The sequence below is a fragment of the Prinia subflava genome, chromosome 9 (genome assembly GCF_021018805.1).
Source record: "Prinia subflava isolate CZ2003 ecotype Zambia chromosome 9, Cam_Psub_1.2, whole genome shotgun sequence".
In the NCBI taxonomy this organism is placed as follows: Eukaryota; Metazoa; Chordata; class Aves; order Passeriformes; family Cisticolidae; genus Prinia; species Prinia subflava.
In genome coordinates this window covers 3,157,481-3,172,038 of record NC_086255.1, presented here as the reverse complement: position 1 = coordinate 3,172,038, position 14,558 = coordinate 3,157,481, and the positions used below count along the sequence as shown (strand labels likewise).

At 47.0% G+C, this 14,558-nt stretch overlaps 1 protein-coding gene across 3 annotated transcripts in view; it reads right to left on the bottom strand.

Annotated features, from left to right (window-relative positions):
* Nucleotides 1–14,558, bottom strand: part of CTBP2 (C-terminal binding protein 2) — a 134,177-nt gene that overhangs the window by 82,196 nt on the left and 37,423 nt on the right. The window contains exon 1 of one of the 3 annotated variants that reach the window (XM_063405117.1): nt 3,533–3,642. The exons of the other annotated variants lie outside the window; for them this stretch is intronic. The gene's annotated coding sequence lies outside the window, so the exon portion shown is untranslated. Of the gene's footprint in view, nt 1–3,532; nt 3,643–14,558 lie in introns of those variants that run through there. 3 annotated transcript variants of the gene reach the window in all.

Below are 14,558 nucleotides of genomic sequence, written 5' to 3'. Positions count from 1 at the left end.
AGACAAGTAAGTGTCTGTTACCATTACTGTTGGCTGATAACTACAAAGAACAACAATCTAAATATTAATTTAAGGTAAAACCACCTGGTTTAGGCAGCCAGCACACAGCTGTGTTTTTAAAAATTATTTCAACATATGTAATATTAGAAAAAAAAATCTCAAAAATGGCCTGGATTTAAATGCTTTTGCTTGACTCTCCCCTTGTTCCCCCAGAAAACCACCCCTAAAATCTGAGCTGTCTGTAAGCCCAGCTGTTTCCTGGCTTTTCTATGCAAATTGTTCTCCCTGGATTTTATTGTGTGCATGTAGATGTCTCTCAGAACGCACTCAAGTTTGAATTAGGGGCCCTACTTCCATCAAAGGGCATTCTTGTAAAATAAGCTTCACTCTCACAGTATCTGACACGGAATTATTATCCCATAACTCACGGGTGTCCCAGCAGTTCTGTATTAAACAAAGCTCTGGAAAAGTCCCAGAGGGAAAAGCACAAGAAGGGACATGGAGAGTTACTCAGATGTAAACCTGTAAAGTCAGGAATTCCGTATTTCCTTGCCAGCCTGCAGAGCTCACACCGTGTGCTGGGTGAGGATCCTGCCTCGCTGCTGAATTTTCACCTCTCATGATTAACTAAACACCGATTGCATTATTGTGTAATTAGGTTAAATTAAAACTTAGCTTAAAGCAGGAAACACTTCCTTTTCAATTCCAATCAAAACCATTTACTTCATTTTCAGTTTGATATTGGCATCTCCCTCCAGCATGACAAATTTAAAATTATTACTGTATGACAGCAGGGAAATCAGAAAGTAAAAGTTACTGCGGTAGCTGTTCTGAAAGCTCCCAATTACCAGAAAATGAGGAGATTTCTGCTGCTGCTTTTCATCCTTATTCCCTCCCCAGTTTCCCACTGACTTTCTGGCTTGGTTGCAAAAAAGAAACTCAAATGGTAAAAAGTTGCCCAAGTTATTTCCCCCCCACAAGGATTTTTTAACCCACTGCACCTACTGAACTCACCATACAAACCAGCATTTTCTGTCCACCTCTCTTTGGACAGCCGAGGCTGTAGTGTGTTTCAAAATATATATCAAAACTGTATCAGCACTGAAATGGTCCAGTTCATCTTATTTATTAAATAAATTCCAGCCTTAGGCCAGAGTATTTTTAGGATCAACCCCAAAACACCGTTAGATGCATAACAACTGCCTCCCTAACATGCACCAGTGCAGTGCCAGCCTGGAGAGTTCTCTTATGTGGCTCTTGAATGTTTTACACACAGACTTTGCAGTGTGTGACCCAAATCCTGTCCTCAACCACGGAAGTTCATGGAGTCACAAATGTGGGGACACCACCTGAGGGCAGAGTCTGTCCCCCGCTGTTTAGGAAGCAATGCTAGTCTGTGGTAATAAACTATTTATTATGCTGCACAGCACTGCAGCTGACTGGCTGTGCTTCCTCCCCTCTCCATCAGAGAACACTGGAGCCCTCCGCAACTTCTGCTCAACACTTCTCAGGTTACATATCTTTATTTTTCTTACAGATTTTCCTATAGGATTGTGTCTCTGCAAGGAACCATTTGGCAGTTAAGGCAGTTTACCCAGAAACCCAGAGTGCTGTTTGGTTTTTTCTCCTTGTTGCCTCCATTTCTCTGGAATGACATCCCTGGCAGAGTGTCCAGAATCAATTTCCTAAACACAAATATAAGCCCACAAAATGCACTGAACGGAGCAAAAAGCCACACCACACTTTGTTAACCAGCACAGTTCCACTCTCCAAAGAAATCCATCATGCACCAGGAGAGGAAAATAATGAAAGCCCTGTGTTAAGATTGCTTAATCCTGCTCCCAGTACAGACCCTGACACGTGATGGTGGGGAGAAGTTCTTTACACAGGGGTGGGCAGGCCCTGGCACAGGGTGCCCAGAGCAGCTGTGGCTGCCCCTGCATCCCTGGCAGTGCCCAAGGCCAGGCTGGACACTGGGGCTGGAGCAGCCTGGGACAGTGGGAGGTGTCCCTGCCATGGCAGGGGTGGAACAGGACGGGCTTTAAGGTCCTTTCCATCCCAAACCATTCTGGAATTCCATGGTCTCTCCTTCCTTCCCTCCACCACACCACGGTGACATTCCCAATTCACTGCTCTCAGAAACAGCTCAATAAACTGGGAACCCACAGCTGCACCAACAGCTGCACCCCCAATAAGGCAGGAGAGGCACAGCACCAGGGAGATCCTTCAGCTGGACTCCCCAGGGGATGTGGATCACAGAGCTGGCTGTCCCCAGAGTCCCTGGAACGCCGTGTCCAGAGGGCGGATGGGGCTGCTGGGAGGTGCAGGATCACACCCTGCCCTCCCTCGCTGGCTGTGTTGCTGTTGGCACCAAAACAGAGAGACCTGCAGGGGATGCAAGGAATTGAAATGGAAAAACCAGGAAATAAAATGTAAAAAGTATTGTGAGCAAGTGATTGAAGGAAGTAGCAGAGCCCTTAACAAATTGGCTATTTGTCTGGTTAGCTGATGCAGAAGTGGAACAGGAAATTAATCCAATATGCCCCAGACCTACATTCCACTATTATTTTTTGAGTTTTTTCTTATTTTGTTTTTTCATATACCTATATAAGCCAAAAAGTAAGGTATTTCTGGGCAAGCCAGCATTTGATGCTGATGAGACTTCAATTAAAAAGATCTAATCATTATCTGAGCTAGACTACAGACTGGCTTGGAAATGAAAGAATAAAATAAGACCAATTCAGAAGAAAAGACCCTGTTCAGAACCCACCTGGCTACCAGCAGGTCTTGATTTGTTGAAAAATATCCCAAACCAGTAGGTAATAGCCACACTCACAATAAACCTTTATGAACAAGTTCCCACTCTCTGTGCCTCACACGATATGGCAGCCTGCCAGTAATTTTGCTTTAAACATGAAAATGGATACCAAATCCAACTTTTTAGCTAAAATAATGGCATGGGAGATTGATGGCATTGCTACACTGCACAATGACCATTTAAAACACTTTTGGCTGCAGTTACAAGGCTCCAGTGACCTCTAGATCTAGAGAAACTCCCCGCAGCATTAGCAGAAAATAAAATTAGTGATTCACAATGAAGAAGTGAAGTGATTCAGTGCTTTTTCAAGAGGTACTGGCTGCAGTTAGTGCTTCTGCAGTGACACCAGTACTAAGGGTCATGTTTAGAGAGGGAACAAACCCTCTGAATTTCCATAAATGAAATGTCTGCTGCTGAGATGGCACTAAAAATGGTACTGGGGGTGCCAGGGAACTGAAGTGGAATGGAAATAGGTTTTTCATTATCATTGTGGGGAACATCACTCCCCCACCATGCGGTCGTGGCACAGGAGTGGGCACCAAGGGGATGGCAAAAGGCAGAAAAGAGAGACAAAGGGGAAGGAAGCAGGAAGAAGAATGCAGGAGGAGAAACGAGGAGCTGAGACTAAAGCTGAAGGCAGAATGGATGGAGCAAGAAATGCCAGAGGAAGACAAAGCAGAGGAGGCACCCCCATCACACCTACAGCTGACTCACATTTCAGGTCATTTTCATTATTTCTTTGTATTCCGGCAGCATCTGGCATCTGCTGCTGAGATCAGAGCCGTGTTGTGCCAAGTGTGAATCAAGATCTTTCTGCTCATCAGCTGAAAATCCAAACAGACAAAAGGAAAAACTGAGCAAGGAACCCCACCAGTCCTGCCTGGAGCCACCAGGAGCTACAGCAGCAACAGAACCCACTCCAACACCACTTTGGTCATCCTGGAAGTACACAGAGAACACTTCTTTATTTTTTTACACACCAAGAGCTGATTCTTTCAAGTGGTTTTTAGAGCTCTCAGATCCATCTGTCCCTCAGTAAGGATGGGTGAAATGTTTGGGATTGTCAGGCAGTGTCTGCATTTGCTGCTGTAAGCAGCCACAACCCAGCTGTGCTGCCATCAGAACCAAGTGGGCTCTTCCACGCATCCAGTACAGTCCACAGGAACATTTAAGCACATCAGACACACATCAGGCTACAACAATCGTGGGTCTGAAGCTCCTAGGTTCACCATTGGACTGCCTCGCACCCTCCAGGCTCAGTAGCCTCATTTAACTTGTGGAGTAAAAAGTTAGGAGAGCATTCCTCTTGTATTGTGCCATTGAGCTGTGCAGAACTAATTATTGTGCAAATAGAGCTCTAAATCATTAACAAAAAAATGATTATAGCATCTGCCATCATTACTTGGCCCATTACTTAAAAAGCTGGATGCAATAAATAGGATGGGGAATAGCTGGTATTACACTTACAGAGCTCAGGAATCCAGGATGTCAGAAAATGAGCCCTGCCCGGAACAGTTACACTTGGGCTTTGTGAGTACTTTGTTGTCAGACCAATACAGTAAGTCCTTCATCCCCAAGCACTTAAAAAACCCACCAGATAATCATTAAAAGAATGAAAACACTGTGGTATTTCTCCCAGGCCCTTTGTCTTTTCTTCCCATTCTTTGGAACTTTCATAAACTTACATTTTTACATTTCCCCATTAGATTTCTTAGATAAATATTTTAACAAAGTCGAAATACCACTGCTTGAAACGGGGATGGCTTTTCTTTATTTACTTTCTTCCACGCTGGCTGCCAGCTCTGGGAGATGCTCCATCCAACAGCGGCTGCTCTGGGGGTGCAAGTGCCCCCCACTCCTCACTGCTCTCCCCTCCTGCAGCCACAGTCCCACCACCTCTCAGTCTCCAGGAGAAGCATTTTTAGCAGGATCCCACATGGCCTTCTCCATGCCAGCTGGGGATACCTCATCCCTGACAATGTTTAAGACCAGGTTTGATGGGGCTTGGAGCAGCCTGGGATGGTGGAAAGTGTCGCTGTCTGTGGCAGGGGGTGGTGGATGCCCTTTAATGTCCCCTCCAACCCAAACCCTTCTGTGCTTCTGAATCTCCAGTGGCAGCTGTGGAGTGCAAAGTCAGGCTTGGAAAGGCACCTCCCAAAGAGAACCTTCCAAAGAGAACCTCATTGTGTTGCCCACACAACAACCAAGCAGAGCATCCTGCTGCGATTTTATTTCTGTCAGAACTGAGCTCTCAGGAGTTTATCACCCATCCTGGAAACAAGTGCACATCTCAGGCTTTGGCAGGAATTTGGATCTGCAGCCTGTCTGTATGGCCATGTGCTGGAGGAAGAGGCTGTCAGGAGCTGTCCCCCTTGCTGGCAGAGGATGACACGGGCAGCTCATCCCTGGCTACTGCTGCAGGACCAGGGGCTACTCTGCAGCACACACAGCTGAGCTCCACCAGGTCCAACAGGATAATCCAGAGCTCCAGCACACACCCCCGAGTTTACAGCTAAAATATGGCAAAGGTCCCACTCCCCCAAGGAAAATTCCTGACAGGAACCCAGGGGTCAGGGTCCAGGGCTGGAAGGAGCCTCACTGACTGACACCTTTGGGCCATGAATTTGAGAATTTTTTCTCTTTAAATAAAATGCACTTTCTTTTACATTCAGCCTAAATTTCTCAGTGTCATGGTTAGCAGTACAGGCAGCATCCCCAGCAGGGTCTACCAGATGCTCCACAGAGGCATTCTTAACACCCTTCCCTGTTAATTCCCACCTGACACGCACAACTTTTCTTCATGACTAACTAACCAACACCCTTTTATGAAAGATTTCTTGTTTGAATCCCCTCCTCAATTAGCTCTTCCTCTCAGAGGTTTTCTCCAGCCTCACGCCCTCGCTGTGGCCACGTTATTCCTTCCCTTCCTGCCTGATCAGGGGTTTTGTGCTGGCTCCTCTCCAACTCTGCTCTTCAATGCAATTATTTCACTTAAGAGCCTGGCAAGCTGGTTTGTTTTTTTTTTCCCCCATGTCTGTTTTACACACTTTCAAAGCAATGGAAAAAAAAAAAAAAGAAGGCATATTTTCCAGTATGATGAATAACAATCTTACATTGCAGCAGCTCAGCTCACCCATGAATAGGGCACTTTTTTCAAATAATGAATTGAATAGTTGGTATGGTAAAACAGTGCACAACTGAGGTCTGTGGAAAGCAGAGAGAATGGAAGTGCAACTTCCTCACCTGCCTCTCAAGAAAGGTGCCAAAGGAGTCAAAATGAAGGAGAAAGAACAAACTCCTCTGGAAGTCTCTCAGAATTTTGATACAGAAGTGCAAAATAATTAAATCTCCTATCTCTGTTTCTAAACCTTTATCTTCACTATAGGAAACAAAAGGGGAAAACTGAGGGTAAATGGAGGGTAACATCCAAATGGGAGCAGGCATTGCACTGTTAGTCTGCACTATGGATACACTGGTCATCTCCAGGGATGCATCCTCAAAACCAACAAAAATAAGGTATACAGAGGCCACCTTTGTGCTAATTAAACTGTTTTACAGACAGTGACCAGACCTCCCTGCAACTGCAAAGCTTAGAGACTCATTTCTGAGGTACCGCTGGACAACACAGGCCATGCCCACGGGTGCCATAAGGCCCCTGTGGCCAAGCTGGGCACGGCCACCCCCTGCCCAGTGCCATCAGTGCTGAGCTGTGAGTCAGCTCCCCCAGCAGCACTCCTCTTCCTACCGCTGGCACAGCCATTAAAAAGGTTTTTTCCTGCGGTTAGTTTATATGCTGCAGCTCATTAACATCTCCTAATACCAGAACTTGAGGCTAATTAGGCATGGCAATCCTGAGGAACATATTCTCCGTTCATCTTCCCAAAGCAGGATGCTCCTTGGCGGCCCAGCTGTAGCTCCACATGCTACCATGAGGGGTATCACCCTGGAAATAAAAATACTCCAGGATCCCACACATTACACAGCAGGGATCCCATACTTGTTAGTTGATGGCACCATTTACAGGCTGTTTTGCTTAAAAATTGGAAGCATCTCTGTCATCAAGGCAGATTCCTGCTCAGCAGCCTCAGGGAATTTCCCCAATAGTTATCAATACGCCACGGCTTTCATGATAGAAACTACTGACTTGAAAACAAAGGGACAAAGTGGTCAGAAAACTTAGGCCGCTCAAACAAAGAGCATCTGACAGAACAATGCTAGTTTCTCCCAATGGCTGCAAATGCACAGGAACAAACAGGCTGAGGGCTCTGAGACAGGCTTTGTGCACATGGAATACTCCTAGGAGCTGTTCATCACCTGAGAGTAACACTCACTGCAGCAGCAGCACCCAAGAACACCAAGGGATGTGCAGTGGCAGCTATGCTCAACAACAGCCACTTCTGTAAGCACAGGAGCTCCTCAAACCTGGTTTCCCACGTGCCTTCTGGACCACACAAATGCTGACAAAGCTCATCCAGAACCGAGACATTTTAAAGCTCCCTTTGCCCACTGGATGTTTGTGTTGTAGTTTTCTCTTCTGTGCAAACTGGGGTTGTTTTCTTCTGCCTGTTTTCAAAGATCACGCCTTCCAATGCCTTAGGTCTGCTAAAAGTTACTCTAAGGGTTTACCAGTAGTGGATGAAGAGGGCACTGGCTAAACCTGTTTGGTCTCTAAATTCCCACAGATTTCCTTTCAACGCCTGTATTTTACACCTAAAAGCTGCAAAACTTAAAAAGCAACTTTGAATAACTAAAAAGGTTAGTTAAACTCCATAGAGTTACTGTATTTTTCTCCTCAAGGATCCATGAATGCTCACAGGACCCTTCCCACGGTCCATCACTGGAGAATGGAAACCTCTGAGGAATCAAAATGCAACTAGAGACAGCAGGAAGGATGATTTCATGCCTTTCTGCTCTTGTGAAAACATCGAGGAATCTTTACAGATAATGAGAAGAGCCCAGGGAGGAGCTGTGTCCATGGACAAGGATGCAGTGTGCCACCAAGAGAGCAGAGCAGCAGAAGTGATGGAGCAGCAGCATCCCCCTCCGAATCACCTGCAGCAATTCCTCTGTTGTGGGTTTTTTTTCTCCTCCTTTTCAAATCCTTCTTCTGGGAACTGAGTGGGAACACTGGAAGCGTGAGCCAAATTCACTGCCCGAGGCAGCAGAGACCTGCCTTCAGCTGCCCTCTTATTTGCATTTTTCGAATGGATTAATTTTGAAAAGCTTTTACAAACCTGGCCCACAGATTACAAGTTGGAAACAGGAAAAAATCCTGGACAGAGATGAAGAGTCCACCTAAACCCTAATTTAAAGGCTGTCTACATGCAAACTTTCCTTCACTAGATACCTCAGTATAAAAATGTTTATCCACTCTTCCTCTGGAATCATTTCACATCACCAGTGTGCCACTCCAGCCAACTACAGAGCTTCATGTGGGGACAATGTGCCCAAAACTCCAGGAGGAAAAAGAAAACAAGGATTTTCATTTTGGGCCAGCTCAATCCAAACTGGAATTTTGTTTGCTTTGAGCTGTCCAAGCCATTGATGTGTCAGAGTCCAGCGAAGCATTAACCCATTTCACTAAGCAAGCAACGCGTCCACCCTCTGGGCACAAAAGCTTTGGGTTTGGCACCAAAATGAGGGCTGGAGCTCCAAAGCCTGGCTCTCCACACAGACCAGGAGCTGTGGAGTGGGTCCCCACACCTCCACAGGCTCGCCAGCCCGCTCCCAAGGAGAGCCAGCGCCTCCAAAGGAGCAGAAAGCAAGGCAGGCTGGCGTCTGCAGAGGTGCCAGGGTTTTGTTTGCCTCTGAACAAACCTGGCAGCGCAGGTCAAGCCTCACTTCTGTGCTGCATATTGGGGTGGATGATCCTTGGCAAGGAGGTGTGCCTGGAGTGTAAGCCATGAAAAATATAGTGTGAATTCTGCAGCGATCCAGGGTTAACATTAATTCCCTGTGCCCAAGGAGGAGCTGTGCGAGCGGCTCTGTTTTGTTCCCGGGCTCTCACAGGGGATTAGCTCTTGGCAGAGCGGTGCTGCCGGCAGGAGACTCCACCATCCGAGCTGTTTGCTGGCACCGAGCTGGCTTGGCTGGAGCTGCTCCTGACTCCCAGCAGAAGTAGGGTTTCTAAAATCATTTCTGAATCCTTGTAACGGTCTCAGCAATGGCCAGCAGCGCTTGTGTCCCAGCAGCCATCCCCTATCTTCCCTGCCAGGCACAAAGCTCAGAGCAGTGCCCTGCTCCTTCTCCAGGGCTCGTTAACACACAATTAGTGCCCAGCAGGACGGGGACCCTCTTTTGTCTCTTCTGGCCAGATGTGCACTCACTAGCCCAGACCACAGTGAAGAGCTGCAGCCATGAGATGTGACCCACCTGGGACAACACTCACCCTCACCAGTGACTCCATCACCAGTGTCCCAAACAAAGCCCATCCGAGAGCTCTGCTTCCACAGATTTTAAACAGATTAGATCCTTCATGGATGATTCTCCATCCTTGGACATGTTCAAAGCCAGGTTGGATGGGGCTCTGAGTAACCTGATCTAATGGAAGGTGTCTCTGCCAGTGGAGAGGTTGAAACAGGATGGTCTTTAAGGTTCCTCCCAACCCCGCTCACTCTGTGATTCTAACACAGAGCCACTGCAGCAGTCCCTGCAGAGAAAGCCACCTTCGAGGGACACACCCAGGGACAGGGCTGCTTGCTGCCGTCTGCATGCTCACACTTTGGGCAGCACTGCCAGGGCTTTAACTGAGCAGGCATTTCTCTCCATCTTCACTTTGAACAATATTGTGCTGTTCCAGTATTGTACCAGTGAACTCACAGTGACCCTGTCAAATACATATTTTTCCCAAGTAACACTGTTTTTAACATATTCATTTTGTATCCTTATTTGAAAACACAGGACAAATTAAACGACTGTAAAATTTGACTTTCCAGTATTTTGTGTTCAGATAAACTCCTACAGCACCCTTCCATGGCAGCCAGCCCGTATTTCCAAGTAACCACAGTTTTAAAAAGCCAACTATGTTTTTCAGTATCTATGCATTAATCATCCCTGCCAGTTCACGAATTATTCTTGAGTTCAAAGGAAAAAGTATAAGGAAGAGGAATGTATGTGGAGCTACCCCTCAAAAAAGCTGCAGTCTAACCATCCTGTATCCCAGCTCTTACCATGTACCCCACCCCAACCAGGGACCCCCCCACGGGATCCATGAGGTTTCCCTATCGCTCCCATCAAGACTGGAGTGTAAGAAGCATTTCTGTCTGACAAAGGCAACGCTGAGGCTGCTCAAAACGCCGCTGAGAGAAGTCCTGTGCTCCCAAAGAAGTCACGTTAATTGAATGTGGCTTCCAAATATTTCAGATTCTCAGCAAGGATTTGGTAGCAGAGGAGAACATGCTGTGACCGACCGTATTTTCTACTGCAGTATGAAAAGCACTTTCAGTACACGCTGCCAAAAAGTGTTGAACAGGCTAAAATACGCTTGTCTACAGAGAAGGGGACAACACTTCCAAAGGCAGGAGCAGGGAGGAGGGAACAGGTCAGGCTGAGGGGCAGTGTGGGGCTGCCCAACATTCCTGGTGTTTTGGCGAGCACCAGGGGGGAACACCAACTGCAGAGTGCCCAGTGCATGCCCCTGGTTTTATTGGATTTTCCTTTGCTCTTGTATTTTGAGAAAGGTTAAATATGTCAAACATTAGTCTACAAAACCTCTCACACAAATCCTCTTACTCACATGATCTTTCTAAACAGCCCCAATCTCTTCAACTACGCAGACATGGCTAGAAGCTGTGACTATTGATAGGACAAGGGTGAATGGCTTTGAGCTCAAAGAGGGGAGGTTTAGATGGGGCATTGGGAAGAAATTCTTCCCTGTGAGGGCGGTGAGGCCTCAGATTGCCCAGAAAAGCTGTGGCTGCCCCATCCCTGGAAGCGATCAAGGCCACGTAGGACAGGACTTGGAGCAACCTGGGATAGTGGAAGGAGAGGTGAAAGTGGTCTTTAAGGTCCCTTCCAAGCCAAGACATTCTATGATTTTGTGATTCTGTTTCAGCCACCACCTCTCAAGAACCTCCCGAGCTGCAGAGTGAGGGGTAACCTCCCCAGCACACACTCACTGGGACACTCTGAGCACCCTCGTAACAGCATTATCATGTTTTCCATATTTTCTCACCCATTCTTCCCATGGTCTCACGCCTTGCTTGATCTTTTGTGACTGGCTGCACACTGAGCAGATGTCTCCATCGAGCTGTCTGCAGTGACCCTCGGGTCTTTTTCCCCAGTGGTTCCAGTTCATTGAAGGTGCAGCAATGTGTGCAAGGAGCTGGGAATGCTCCTTCCTGGGCGCCCAGCCTTGTGTTTGGCAGTGGTGGCTTTCATCTGACCCTGTGATCCTCCTTGACTTCAGCTCTGCCTCCTTCTGCACAGGGCTGCCTCCCACCAGGGATGCCGTGGAATCCCCTCGGTGCCACCAACTCCCCCTCCACCCCTTTTTTCCAGGTTATTGATTAATATATCTGGACAAACAGTCACAATGCAGATACTTAGAGCAGTCCAATATCAACCTATTCCCTGAAAAAAAGCTGATGCTTTACTTGTTTTCTGTTCTCATCCAAGTAAGACACTTGCTTAAACAGAGGCTCTTTGAAAATCACAGAGGCTGGCTCTCAGAGATCTCCCACTTTGCTGGTTTGTGTTTTTTGTTTTGCTTGTATCTGATCTTTGTCATGCAGGTATCTTTAACCGTGTTTTTTGGCGTAGTACTCAGATGAGGCACACAACTGTTCTCCATTCCTTTTTCCTTAAAAAATCTCCAAGCAGGTGAATCTTGTGTACAGAGCCAGGCAGGCAAGACCCTGGTTAACTGCATGTACTGAAGACAGAAAATCCAAGAGAAGGAGATGTCACAGAATCATTGAATCGTCTGGGTTAGAAAGGGAGCTTGAAGATCATCTAGTGCCAAACCCTGTACCAGCATGACACCGAAACTCAGCAGAGCAAAGTGGCTTTTCTAGCGGAGCTCCTGCACATCCAAGTGTGTGTGTGTCCAGTGCTTCTGTCCCCCAGGAGCAGGACAGCAGCACCCCAGCAGGAACACGCTGAGCCACGGCGCTGCCCCGCGCTCCCCTGTACCTGTCACTGCTCATCGTGTGCCCGCTGCCCGCGTCCCACACGCTCCTCTCCAGCACGGCCGCTGGAAGCAGCTGAGCTGGGCGAGGCATTAACTGGGTCTAGGCTGGGAAAACGCTGACACAGAACCTGCCCGTCCTGTCTCCAGCCTCACTCACAGCTGCTGTTAACCCTGGAGTCCCTCCGAGCGCACAGACTATCCCCGCAGCTTTGCCACTCACAGGTTTTCTTTCATTTTCCCCACATCTTCCTACAAATCCTCTTCTGCCACATCGTCATCCTTCCCGTTTCACCACAGGTTTTACCAGCCCACCTCTCGCCTTCACAGTTTCCATACTGTGGAGATTAATACCTTTGGTTTCACCAGTTTTCAGCCGTTTCACCTGCCCACGAGCAGTGCCAGCCTGCTCTCCCTGGCACCTCCCAACCCATCCCGTCCTAGCCAGCAAAGCAACACCAAAGATGAGAAAGAGCTGGGAACGCCCTGATGCTAAGATCTACTTAATAAGTTGTCAGCCAGGTCCTGTGTATCTATTCTTGCGGGCATAAAGATCTCTGTCAGCAGTCAAAACACGGATTTACAGCCCCAGCACAATTCCGAGCAGCATTTAAAGATTTCTAACGACCATCCCTTTGTCCCAGGGAGTTAAGCGCTGATCGAATGTCACAACGTGACACATGAATGCACAACAAGACGGAGGTTTGACAGGCAGCAACATTGTAATATGATAATTCCTCTTTGTCCCTTAATCACCTCTGTTTTTTGCAGACTTGATTCACTTACCAACATGTGATCAATCACTGCCTTTTTCAGTGAGATAATTTTTTGCCCTCTATCTAAATGGCTCCTGTCAAAGGGAATCCAGTACTAAATTAAAGCTGATATGCCTGTCTCTGCCCTTTTGTTTGTAGACTTCTTCTCGCACACAATTGATTTTAAATAGATTTTTTAATGGGTTCCAACACTGTTTAAGTGTATGTATTTTTAAAAATCTGTCTCCTTGAAATTAACACTGGTTATGTACATATTTAAAAATGGTCTGGAGAATATAATTTAATGGAGAGGAATAAATACCAGGGTACGTGATGGCACGTGTATCAACTTCCCACTAGAGTAAGTTGCCTGTTTAGATCTTCCCACACGCTCTATTTAAAATGGGAGGAACAACAATCTTAAGATTTGTGACAATAACAGAAAGAGGATGGTGTCATTTAACATGAAGGAAGCAGTGCCGAGATCACCACTTGTTCTGAATCTCGAGGAAATGTCTTCTTAGCTGAAGGCCACTACAGAACTCCTCAGACATCTCTCACTGGTGTTTGCAACCCCCGATGAGCATCTCCCTAACAGCACATAAGAGGTCTTCAGTGGAACAAGCACCAAGGAGAAGAGAATCTTGTACCCTTGGGTATAAAGCAGAGGGTTTTTTGCAGCTCTCAGGTGACCATCACACATGCCCCACACAACTCTGTGCCACCAGGTCAGAGGCGAAGTGGCTGCATCTGCCCAAGCCCCTCCAAGCAGAGCCACACACATGCCAACAACCCAAACCCTCTGCCCTGCTGTCTGCTCTTCCCCCAGCTTCCTCAAGCACATCCACAACGCATTTGAAACCTCAGAATTTCACATTCTGTCCCCTTCCCCCAGCTCCTCTCTCCCGTGCTGGCTGAGTTGGGTCTTTCACACTTTGCCCTGATGCACCACCTCAGTCTGGCCCTCGAGAAGCCAAGAGCACAACACCTTCAGACCCAACAAAAGCAGGAATCTGCCCTCTGGTTGTCGTGGCTTCTCTGCCCCATCTGAGTGGCCATGGCTACCTGGCAGGGAAACTGCAGGAATCCCCACGTGCATCCTCATCCTCCCAGCCCAGCCTGTGCAGCACCTCCCAGCTGTTGTCCTTTCTCACCACTGTAATCTGCTGTAATGAAATGGGTGATTTCAAAGCTTGGTAAGATGACGCTTATTTAATTCACTGATTGAATGACAGTAAATTTTTGGCTGTGACGTGCATTATAAATTATTCTACACAGTTTCAGCATTTGTCCTGGTTATGCACATAAGGCACTAAAGATTTTGCCAAGATATCTAATAGACACATCATAATTAGCCCTATAATATAAAAAAGAATCACCTCTTTTGATGCATATTTTTTGTTCTATTTTTGAGATAAGCACCTCAACAAAAAATGCTGGATTCACAGCTCTTTCAAAGATGGGACAGTTTCCCTGAAGGAAAAAACCCACAAATTAATGTTTTCATCTTATTGTTCTATCAGGTTTTTTCTTCCTTTTCCTGTGCCTAGGAAAAAGGGCAAGCAAACAGCTCTGCAAGGGAGGCATCACCCCTGGGCGAGGGCAAGCGGCATTCCAGCAAGGACGCGTCCATCCACAAAGGGCAGCGGGAGCCAAGGCATTACACACTCACAAATGAGGCTGGGGGAGGACTGGCTGCAGCAAAAAAACCACCCCAAAACAACCTAACAACAAAAAAAGCTCGTTTTTCAAAACACGTTATCATGGCACAAAACATATTTTAATGTATTTTCAGCAGGGCATCGAATCCCCCCAGTGTCCGCTTTGTGTCTCTTGGCGGCTCAAGAATGCCAGCGCG